The sequence below is a fragment of the Amblyomma americanum genome, chromosome 5 (assembly GCF_052857255.1).
Source record: "Amblyomma americanum isolate KBUSLIRL-KWMA chromosome 5, ASM5285725v1, whole genome shotgun sequence".
NCBI lineage: Eukaryota > Metazoa > Arthropoda > Arachnida > Ixodida > Ixodidae > Amblyomma > Amblyomma americanum.
The window spans coordinates 32,760,805-32,770,878 of record NC_135501.1 but is presented as its reverse complement, the minus strand read 5'-3'; the positions used below and the strand labels follow the sequence as shown (position 1 = coordinate 32,770,878).

The 10,074-nt window shown below is 46.9% G+C and overlaps 1 protein-coding gene across 1 annotated transcript in view; it reads left to right on the top strand.

Annotated features, from left to right (window-relative positions):
* The first annotated feature begins 282 nt into the window (after positions 1-282).
* The window catches only part of LOC144133785 (uncharacterized), a 64,245-nt gene continuing 54,453 nt past the window's right edge, over positions 283-10,074 (top strand). Inside the window, exon 1 of the mRNA XM_077666888.1 lies at positions 283-353. The gene's annotated coding sequence lies outside the window, so the exon portion shown is untranslated. The remainder of the gene's footprint in view (positions 354-10,074) is intronic.

Sequence of the window (10,074 nt, the reverse complement as noted above, 5' to 3'; positions counted from 1 at the left end):
AGGTGCCTGAAGCTGGCATGTCGTGAAAATGCGCGGAACTAGCGACTTTAAGCGGAGGCGAAGAAAAGTTGTGAAAAAATTACCCGTTTGCGATTGTCGAAATAAACTTCGCTCCCGGTCATTGTTGCGCTTCAAAATCCGAGTATGAATCTGTAAAAATTAGCTCACTTTTCTTCTGAATAAAGGAAAGACACGGAGTTTAGCCAGGCGTGTCCCAGCATATGACAAGCTAAAGATGACGCACCTGGTTCTCGCGGCGTGTTTGTCGCAAGGAGGAGAAGAAAACGAAGTTCACAGGGCCACTAGGGACGGCCTGCCATTGCTTCAGATGCAACAACGGCGGCGTCTATTCGGTGAGCGTACTGCAGTATATCTGGCTGACGTTCCCGCGGTTCACTTAGCTCTAGCTGCAGGTCCTATAGAATCGCGCATCGTTTCTGCCCTCCAGATCTCTGCTCGTGTGTTTAATTTAATTTTTCAAGCGGCCCGCCTGCGTGCCGTGTTGATCTGTATATGTAGTAAGTCGCGCTCTGTTTCGGGTCTCACCTTTCGCTTCAGTGCATTCGTCGTCACGTTAGCCATATACTGCGCATCGCGCTCGTGCAATGCCGTATTGCCAGCAGGTAAGCGCCGTGTTCTCTAAAGTCTGTTGTCCTTAGTACTGCGCTTGTGTCTACAATCACTGAGGCGGTATAGGAACCCTTTTGAACACGTGTGAACTTATTTCCACCTACTTTTTTGAGGCCGCCGTTCACTGTGCGCACCGTTCTCTGAGCTTTGCAGAGTATTATAGATAGCATGATGGTTTAGTTAAGTGTTTTAACTTGCGCGGTTCATGAAGATACAGGTACCTAGGCCAACAGTGTGTGGTTTATTCCCACTGGCTACCCCATGCAAGCTAAGCCATGCTGGTGTAGTGCTTCTGGCAACGCGCGGAGAGCAGAGCCGTTTAGCATTTCTGGTTAGCGCTGGTACAGACCCAGGCTTTTGCTTCAACATCAAAAATACGAATAGCATCTGTCCGATTCGTCCAGCATAATTAATTCGAATTATTCTCCATTTCTCACCTGGTGCGGACCACACTATATTGGTTTTTGCGCAGGTGGCGTCGCCATTGCAGGTGCATGCAACCCTCTCCGTAAAAGCGTGAATCCTTGATACCACACTGGCATCTCACGGTGCTCTTTAGCTGCCATATAAGAGAGTGTGCAGTGTAGTAGCGCTATCTTAAAACGGCTAAAAGGGCACCATAAGATGTTGATGTTAAAAATTGTACACCAATTAGCTTAACTGTCTACTCTCTTAAACATCCTTCTTTATAAAGTCTAATGCTGTTTAGTTGGCTAAAAGTGCTTTGGAGAAATTTTCATTTTTAATCTATCTATTCAGTGTCCAGGCCTTAACATTGTAGCGAATATAGAGGAACTATCGCAGCTGGACAAACAAGTTCGAGCTTGAAGTTGACTAACGTCCGGTTCCTCTTTCCTCTTCTCCTAAGCAATGCATCACTGTTCCCTTCACTGTCGTTTATTGATCGAAACAAGTCGGGAGTCCGCTGGGTGGTCTCTCATTCAAGGAGCCCATTACGGTTTAGCCGGCGCCCTTGCCCACTTCACAAGGCGTGCTAGTTTTCTGGGTCTGAGCTAGACAGAGCTTGCTCCTAGTCCTCAGTTGCTGGGTTCCGGAAGACCCATATTATGTAACATAAATTGCTCAGTTTGCAGAAAGCGCAATGCGGATCGTATGAATTCTGGACTTCATACATTAATTTGACTGGGTTGATTTAAGTATTCGTAATTTTCTTAGGATGACCCATTCCTCCCTCTTTACTGTTTTGTTGGTTCGGAGTACAATTTTTTTTAACTGAAATGCTTGAGTACTTCTCTAAAGCATGAAAAAGGTCTTGAATAAATATCCCAATGCTAGGGTGGCATAGCTCGTCGGCGGCGTCGTCAGCGCCTTCACTGCCTTCGTTTCTATCATCTAGAGAGTGTTCTAAGGTCCATAATCCTGTGTTCTAAACACATTTGTTTTGTCTACCTTAGAGCATTCTTCTTCCATGTTTACCCTTCAGTACGATTCCAACATTCAGTTCTGAACTCCGTGATTGAATATGAGAGCTTCCAGAAAGCCATCGCCAAACCAAATGCGTCCTCCTAGGCTTCGAACAAGTGGACCATTAACTAATTTCCTTTCTGCACCCGCGCTTACCATGACTCTTATAACGTTGATTGGTGCTGCTGCGTTCATGTAAAATGTACTTCCGTCCAGCTCCAGGTTCTCCTGACGGCCTTCGCCCTAGCGTCTTTCCTTTTGGAATTCCGGAATGGGTCGCACCTCGACCTTGCTTTTAGTTTGTTCTTCCAAGTCTTCAATGTCTTCCGCGGACCAAAGGCATGGTAGCTCTAGTCTCTCCGGTTTGTCCCTTCCCGTTTTTCTTTGATCCTGCTTTACGTTCTGAGAAATTAGATTCCCTTCAACAATTTCGTCTAACGAGCTATGAGGGATCATATATGCTTAGCAGTCGTTCTGTTCCCACTTTGACTGGTATACCAAGGACACTATTATTTTGTCACGCGCTACCTACGATATGCCGAAGGAAAAACGAAGTGAGGACGCAATAGAAGAAGCTCGTGATCTTCGTGCTGTATATAGCGCTGTAAATGCGGACTCGCCTCCGGATCGTCATCATCATCAGCCTGACTATACTCATTGCAGGGCAAATGCCTCTCCCACGGTTCTTCAATTAACCCTGTTAGCGGCGCCAACCCTATGCCTGCAAGCTTCTTAATTTCGCCCGCCTACCTAGCCTTCTGCCACCCCCTGCTACCATTGCCTTCTCTTGGAATCCACTCTGTTACCCTGACCATGAAGTACCAACGGTTATCTTGCCTTCGCATTACATGCCCTGCCCAAGCCCATTTCTTCCTCTTGATTTTGATTACCATTTCATTAATTTGCGTTTGTTCTCTCACCCACTCTGCCCACTTCCGGTATCTTAACGTGACACATATCATTTTTCTTTCCATGACTCGCTGCGTTGTCCTTACCTTAGGTTGAACCCTTTTCGTTAGCCTCCACGTTTCTGCCCCGTAGTTGAATACTGGCAAGCTACAGCAGTTGTACACTTTTCTCTTGAGGGATACTGGTAAAGTGCCATTCATGATCTCAGAGAACCTGCCATATGCGATCCCCCCTATTCTTATCCGCCAATTTACTTCCCATCTTTTATGCACGCGAACTGCATATAGCCCATGCTCAACCCTTTCATACTCGATTTAAGAAACAGGCGCATCAGCTCTCATGATCATGATTCGGATGAGCTGTCAATATACCTGCCACATGTTGACGTATTCCTTTACTATTTCCAGCACCTCGCTGCCAATTGTGATTTGCTGTTCTTGTGCTAGAGCGTTGGGCGTTACTTTGGTTTTCAGCATGTTAATTATTAGACCGACCTTGCCGCTCTGCCTGTCTGACTAATTAATCATGATTTGCAGCTCACCTCCTGAGTAAATCCTGAGTATATAGAACATGTAACAGTGTGGTGCAGTGCTAGGTAGATCCCCACTGACCCTTCTCTGTGTCGCCGGGGTTGAAGACTCACCGAACGGCCTTCTTTGCCTTTGAGAATGACGGTTGCAGCAAGGAGCAGTAGCGCCGACTTGGTAGCACTGCCGCAAGCCGCGGTCGTTTTCTAGAAAGGCTGGCGAAGACGTGGATGAATGGCTCACCATTTACGAGAGAGTGAGAAAAGACAACGGCTGGGATGCCACAGTTAAGCTGTCCAATGCCGTTTTCTTTTTGGGCTGTACCGCTTTAACGTGGTTTGAAAACCATCAAGCGTCCTTAACGACTCGAAGCTGCTGCGTGTCAGAGATACGCAACTCTCTTGGCATAAAGATCTTGGGCGCCGGACTGAAGTCCCTAATCACAGCTGCTGCCTGCCTACAGCTACGGCCCAGCGCTCCTCTTCTTGGAGTTGGCCCTGTCACGCCCCTACCTATGCACCTCCAATAGACTCCAACGACACTGCTCGGATCACCTGTTTGTACCCCAGTGCGCCAGCTCGTCCGCAACCCAAGCAGCGGCTGGACTACTACGGCCGCTTCGACATGTATAGGAGGAGTGTTATCCCAAGCGTGCTCGCATCCCACCAGATTGTTACCGATGTGGTCTGATCGGACACATCCCGTTTTTGCCGTCGCCAGGCAGAGATTTCATGGCGCCAGCCCTAAGGGTAGATCCGTCGCCCGTGTTTTAGTGCGGCAGTTCGTGACATTACCATTATATCTTCTCGGCACCCCTACCGTTACGTAGCATCATGGACCGAGTCCGGTGCCTTTGACCGGAACTCGACTCCCCCGCCGTTCAACGCTCTCGGCGATTGCCTTCTCCTCGACGTCGTTCACCATAGCCGGGAAACTAGCGGGTGCAGCCTATGGAGGTGCAGTCGCAGTGTCATCGATGTTGCCAATTTACCCGCCCGTAGTTATATTTAAGAGCCATAGTTTTGTGGTACCGCAAGGACAAGGACGCAGACGGAGTGACAACACAAGTACTATGAATTCGTACCAACTCGCCCAATTTTCAACCCTTTAAAGAGCCACCTTGAACTGTTAGAGGACGTTATTTGCGTATGACATTAGTGGACACTGGTGCCACAGTATCGGTGATGAGATTACCTTTACATAATCGTCACTATCGTAAAATAATCTCCGATTAGGACAGCGCTGTGATATTCCGCGGCGTAGGGCGAGAATTATTGATTCCGCTTCGGATTTGTTTTGCAAATGTAGCCATCACTGCCCACGTGTTTAGAACTGAATTCATAGTTCTCCCTCGCTCTACACACGATATCACCCTGGGTATTGACTTTTTCGCCGCTGCAGCGCCACTGAGGACTTCCGCAGTGGTGGAATATCTCCTGGTCTTCGATCGGTCCTCATACATGCAGAACACTCACCGCTGGATCCTACAGTTTTCTGTCGCCGAAGATACCGTCACTCCAGCGATGTCCTTCTTACTCGTCTCAGTCGTGTCCTCGAACACGGTTTGTGATTCCTGAGAGGGTGTAGTGGAACACGCTTAACTTAAATGCGCAAAGAGCATGCTGGTGTCCACAACATCATTCAAGTGAACAAGGGCCATGTCACTCCTTGGACTATTCATCATTCCAGCGAACTTGGCATATAACCGAGTAGGTTTGAAGCTCTCCGGCTTCGAAGAACTCCTTTCTGTGCCAAGTCACCGCGCTCAGCGCAAACGCTGTCTGTTCAACTAGACTACACAACCTGACCGAATCCAGGCCATATTCAACAAATTCTTACCCACCAACGACCATCAGATTTTAGTGGGCGTTCATATGAAGCATGCGGTCGTGTTCGACTTCGCTTGAGGCCAACCACCGCCCATTAGTTTCCCCTACCCATTACGTGGCAAATACAGGATCTGCTCAACCGATTCGACAGAAGCCATACTGCGTCTCACCGTCAGAATGTCAGATAATTCATGAAGAAGTTCGTGACATGTTTCAACGAGGAATTCAGGAATCTTCAATCCCGTGGGCTGCTCCACTGATCATCGTAAATAAGAATGATGGCACGTGGGATTTTGTGTCGACTGCCGCTGCCTTAACACTCTCACATAGAAGGATGTTTACTCGCTCCCACGCATTCATGGTGCCATCGACTGCCTTCATTCAGCTTCCTACTTTTCCTGCGTTGATTTACGGTCCGGATCCTAGCAGATACCGATGCACCCAAAAGACAAAAAAAACGGCGTTCTTGACTCCTGACGGGTTGTATGAACTTAATGTGACACCGTTCGGCCATCGCAATGCCCCTGTCACCTTTGAAAGATTTCCGGATAGGCGTTTGCATGGCCTGAAATAGCAAGTTTGCATGTGTTAGCTACACGACGTTATTTTTGGAGGGACCTTCGCCGAACCTAACAGTCGCTTAGTTGTTGTCTTTGACTGCATGGAGACAGCGGGACTTGTGCTGACTCTTAAGAAGTGTAGGTTCGGTGAACGCCAAGTCACTGTGTTTGTTCATCTGGTTGACAAGGATGGTGTCAGACGCGACGAGAAGAAAATTGAAGCTGCCAGCCTTATGAAAGATCCCAAATCGCTGAAACAGCTCAGGAGCTTCCTAGGACTCTGCTCTTACTATCGGTGCTTCATTCCGAAGTTTGCTTACTTCGCACTATCAGCTTACATGCCTTTTGCAGAAAGATATGCCTCTGCATTGGACACTCGAATGTTACTCCCCATTTCGCTAGCTGAGGTTTCATCGTATATAGCGTCCAAAATGTCATTTCTGCCCGACAGGGCCCATTTAACTCCATACTCATGCCAACGGCATCGGCGTGGGTGCAGTGCTCATCCTACGCCATGACGGCAATCAACACGTTGTCCCTTATGCAAGTCGCGCCCTCAGGAAGTCTGAAAGCAAGTGCACTGTGACAAAGCAAGAGCATTTCCTAGTTACTTTCGGCTTCCAAAACTTTCGTTCTTTAATGGACGTGTTTTAAAGTCGTCCTACACCATCATTTGCTTTACTCGCTTTCAATCTGCGCGACTACTGCGGTCGGTTGGCACGCTGGGCATTACACGTTCTAGAGGTCAACTTTAAAGTGTCTTACAAAAGTGGCCGCCAACAAGACTACGCTGGCTCCCCTCTGCAGCTGCCGCTCACAACTGCTACTTACGACGATGAAGACTTCGTCAACTATGTCGCCGCAGTTTCTCAACAGTTTTCGGATGTTGGCATTTTCAAGATCGAACAACACAAGGACCAGCGCTAGGCATCGGTTTTCTACAAAGACCGTGACTAGAAATCTGCAAGTCTTTTCTACATTCTCGACTCTTTACTCTACCGAACGAATTGCTCATGTGGAGGTGCACGCTTTCTCCTGATCGTTCCGGCTACTTTGCTCCTGTGTTCTAAACGTAATGCACGATGACGTCATGGCTGGGCACCCACAGTTTGCCAGGACCCTGAAGCACGCTAAACAACGTTTTTACTGGTGAAAAATGCTGACCATGATTCAGCGTTAGTTGCCCGCATGCGTGTAGTGTCAGCGGTTAAAACTTTGAAAAACTTTGCTACGACGCTCGCATCCTGTGACACCTGCAAGTATACCATATGAGCAAGTTGGCTTTAACTTTGTAGGCGCACTCCCCCACTCGCCAAAACGTACCCGTTGAATCATCGTGTGCTTTGATCACGTCACGCGTTACTGTGAAACTACTGCCATATCTTCTGCCACTACCAGCAGATTTCTCTATCATTATTGTTATCGCTGGCGTCTTCCGTTATGGATGTCCTCGCGCCTTTGAACGTGACCGCCAGTTTACGGCAGGTGTTGTAGAAGAGCTTCTTTCGTGTCAATATTGATTCGTTTAGGAGCGCCACACTGTTTACGGCCGCGGAAAAAAACTGATATGAGGAACTAGCAATTGGAGTCATAAGCGCACTTATTTTACTGCTTAAGTTTGGCTGGTGGTATTAGGCTGCAAAATATGGTTATTGCTTCGTGGAAGCATGACAGTGTAGAATGTGTTACATGGTATTCCTCAAGGGGAAAATGGACTTTGCCCTACTTGCTTTCGTCTGGGTAAGATCGAACAAAAGGTGGCTTGTCGCCCTCATATATTTATTTGAAATTGGCTTATGATTGAAAAGAAGAGATCCACAATTTATTATGCCCCCCAAGCTTTTTTACGGACACCGGAAAATATTATTGCCGAAGAGGCGGAGTTCCGCACTCATGAGCTTCGCTGGTTTGGCCAGCTGTGGTTTTGAATTGCATAAAATTACTAACGTTAGGTACATGGAAATTGCTAGAGTAAATAGGAGGCTATTTTTGTATGTGCTAAGTCATATTTATCTCACTGGAAATAACACTTTTTTTATAAAATTTTTCAAAATCCATCGACTCAAAGTTTCTCTATTCACTTTGCAGGTCTTAATCTCATAAAAGGCTTGTGGCAGAGCGGTAGTAGTTATGTGTTTCGTTCTAAGCAAAGTGATCAGCCAAACTGCGGAAGCGTATATTTATATAGCTTTTTCATAAAGAGATATCACTGCGCTAAGTTCAAGAAAACAGGGAACTATGGAAAGTTCTGATGACAATAAAAAAGGCATTTTTGATAATTTTTAATCTATGTAAGCACATTCTCCTCTATATAGGCTTCCATAGTCATTAAAGACACGTCGCATAATTTTATAGTCTATAAATTACGGCTTCTCCAATGAGGCCCTTGCGCAAAGATTGGAAATTGATGTCGATTGTACTTCATGCCTACTACGTGTAATGGCTGCAGGCAGGATTGAAGCTCATTTGTTGAAAAAGGCCTCGAGCAGCGAAAAGGGCGGCAGTGAGGAAGTTAATTTCGAGATGATTTGGGCTCCGGGGCCGCCGTGAGCGCGGGGCTACCCCATGGCTTCGTTTCAAGAGGCGATGCGGCGTTACCTAATTTACGGTGTCCTCAGGTAGGCACGCGGGTAGAGGACACCACCGTAAACTGGTCCTCTTTCTCGAAACATGTTCTCGAGAGATGAAGATAACGCAAGCCCGCCCGCCCGCCTTCTGCCGCGGGGTTTGAAACTCCGAAGAACCACCGGAAACGATGCATTTTGTGCTCAAAGATCAGGGAGACATTCTCTTCGGTTCACGACAGTCGCACTGTGGCGCGACCCAGCGCGGTGATAGGAGCCAGATTACACCGGGGTCTTCTCCGAGTTATCCATTAGATGATGCCTTGGGAGCAGTCTGCGTCAAGTAGACAGAGGGCGCACTAGCAAAGCTGTGCTGGCTAGTTCAAGTGGAGACTTGCTGTCGCCGTGGATACGCCGGATGAGATAGTCCTTGTTGTAACCTACTTACGCTAAATAAGAGGGCCGGCACAACAATCCCTATGAATTGTAGGACGTCGACTTCTGTCGAAAATGCGCGAGAGACGTAGTTGCATTTTGCTCTTACCACACAGCTACTGTGCGTCTCATGGCCGCAAAGTGCAGCCTGAACGAACATTTTGTGTAGATTACGTTTCCAAGCACAAGAAAGTCATTACAAAGAAGCGAAAGTTTGACAGCGTTACCTACCTAGACATCAACGTTTTGAAAGAACTTCTGATATCCGAAACATCTGTAAATGACTATTCGAGGGACTGCTTGTGTTAACCGTGCTTCTGTTACTTCTGCAATGAAATATCTTCACGTAACAGGCATATGAGCTCTCACTCCCCTGCTATCAACTCTGGCAAAAGTTTAGCTTAAGATGTTTATTCAGTATGCATCGACGCAACTGATCAACGTATCCAGAAAATTGAAGGGAAATCGCGGCGTGTGGTACCGGCCGGATCCTTTCACCAGGCAAAGGGTGAGCCTTGAGTGCGCATCTGCGGCGCGTGTGTACTACACGAAGGATGAGTTGGAATGTTCCGACAAATTACTAACATAAAGGATGTCCTCGCGGTTATGATCGATGGAGAAATAATAATAAGGAAGCGTTTCGTGACAGAGCCAATTGCAGAGCCACTCGGCATATACAAAGATGGACAGCTTGTATCTGGCATTGACACATCAAAATTATGTGCTTTGCGAATGGGAAAAGTAAAAAGTTATCACCAGCATGACTTGTACGTTCGTCATTCGTGCCAACTATTAACTTTGTCGTGCCGCTCTTGAGAGCGCTATTGACCGCAGAATGACTTTTGGTGACATCGACCCAGCATTCATTTTCTTCGGTAAACATTAACGCAACATAAACATTCACGTGAAAGAACACAGAATGACGTGCTACTGACAACTGAATATTTTATTGAACGACACGTGGAATATATAGGGGCATCGTCATACCGCCTATCAGCTGTACCAAACGCCAAAAGTCTGTAAAGGTCATAAAACGATAAAACGAAAAAAAAAACATTTTAGCATGTGGTGGGTTAGAAGAGATGAGAAGATGAGACCAACCAGTGATGTTTAAAAAAACGGAAGAATGTGACGTGGTGTAAAGGGCCAAAATAATATGTTTGAATGTAATAGAGAAATGAAGAATACATTACAG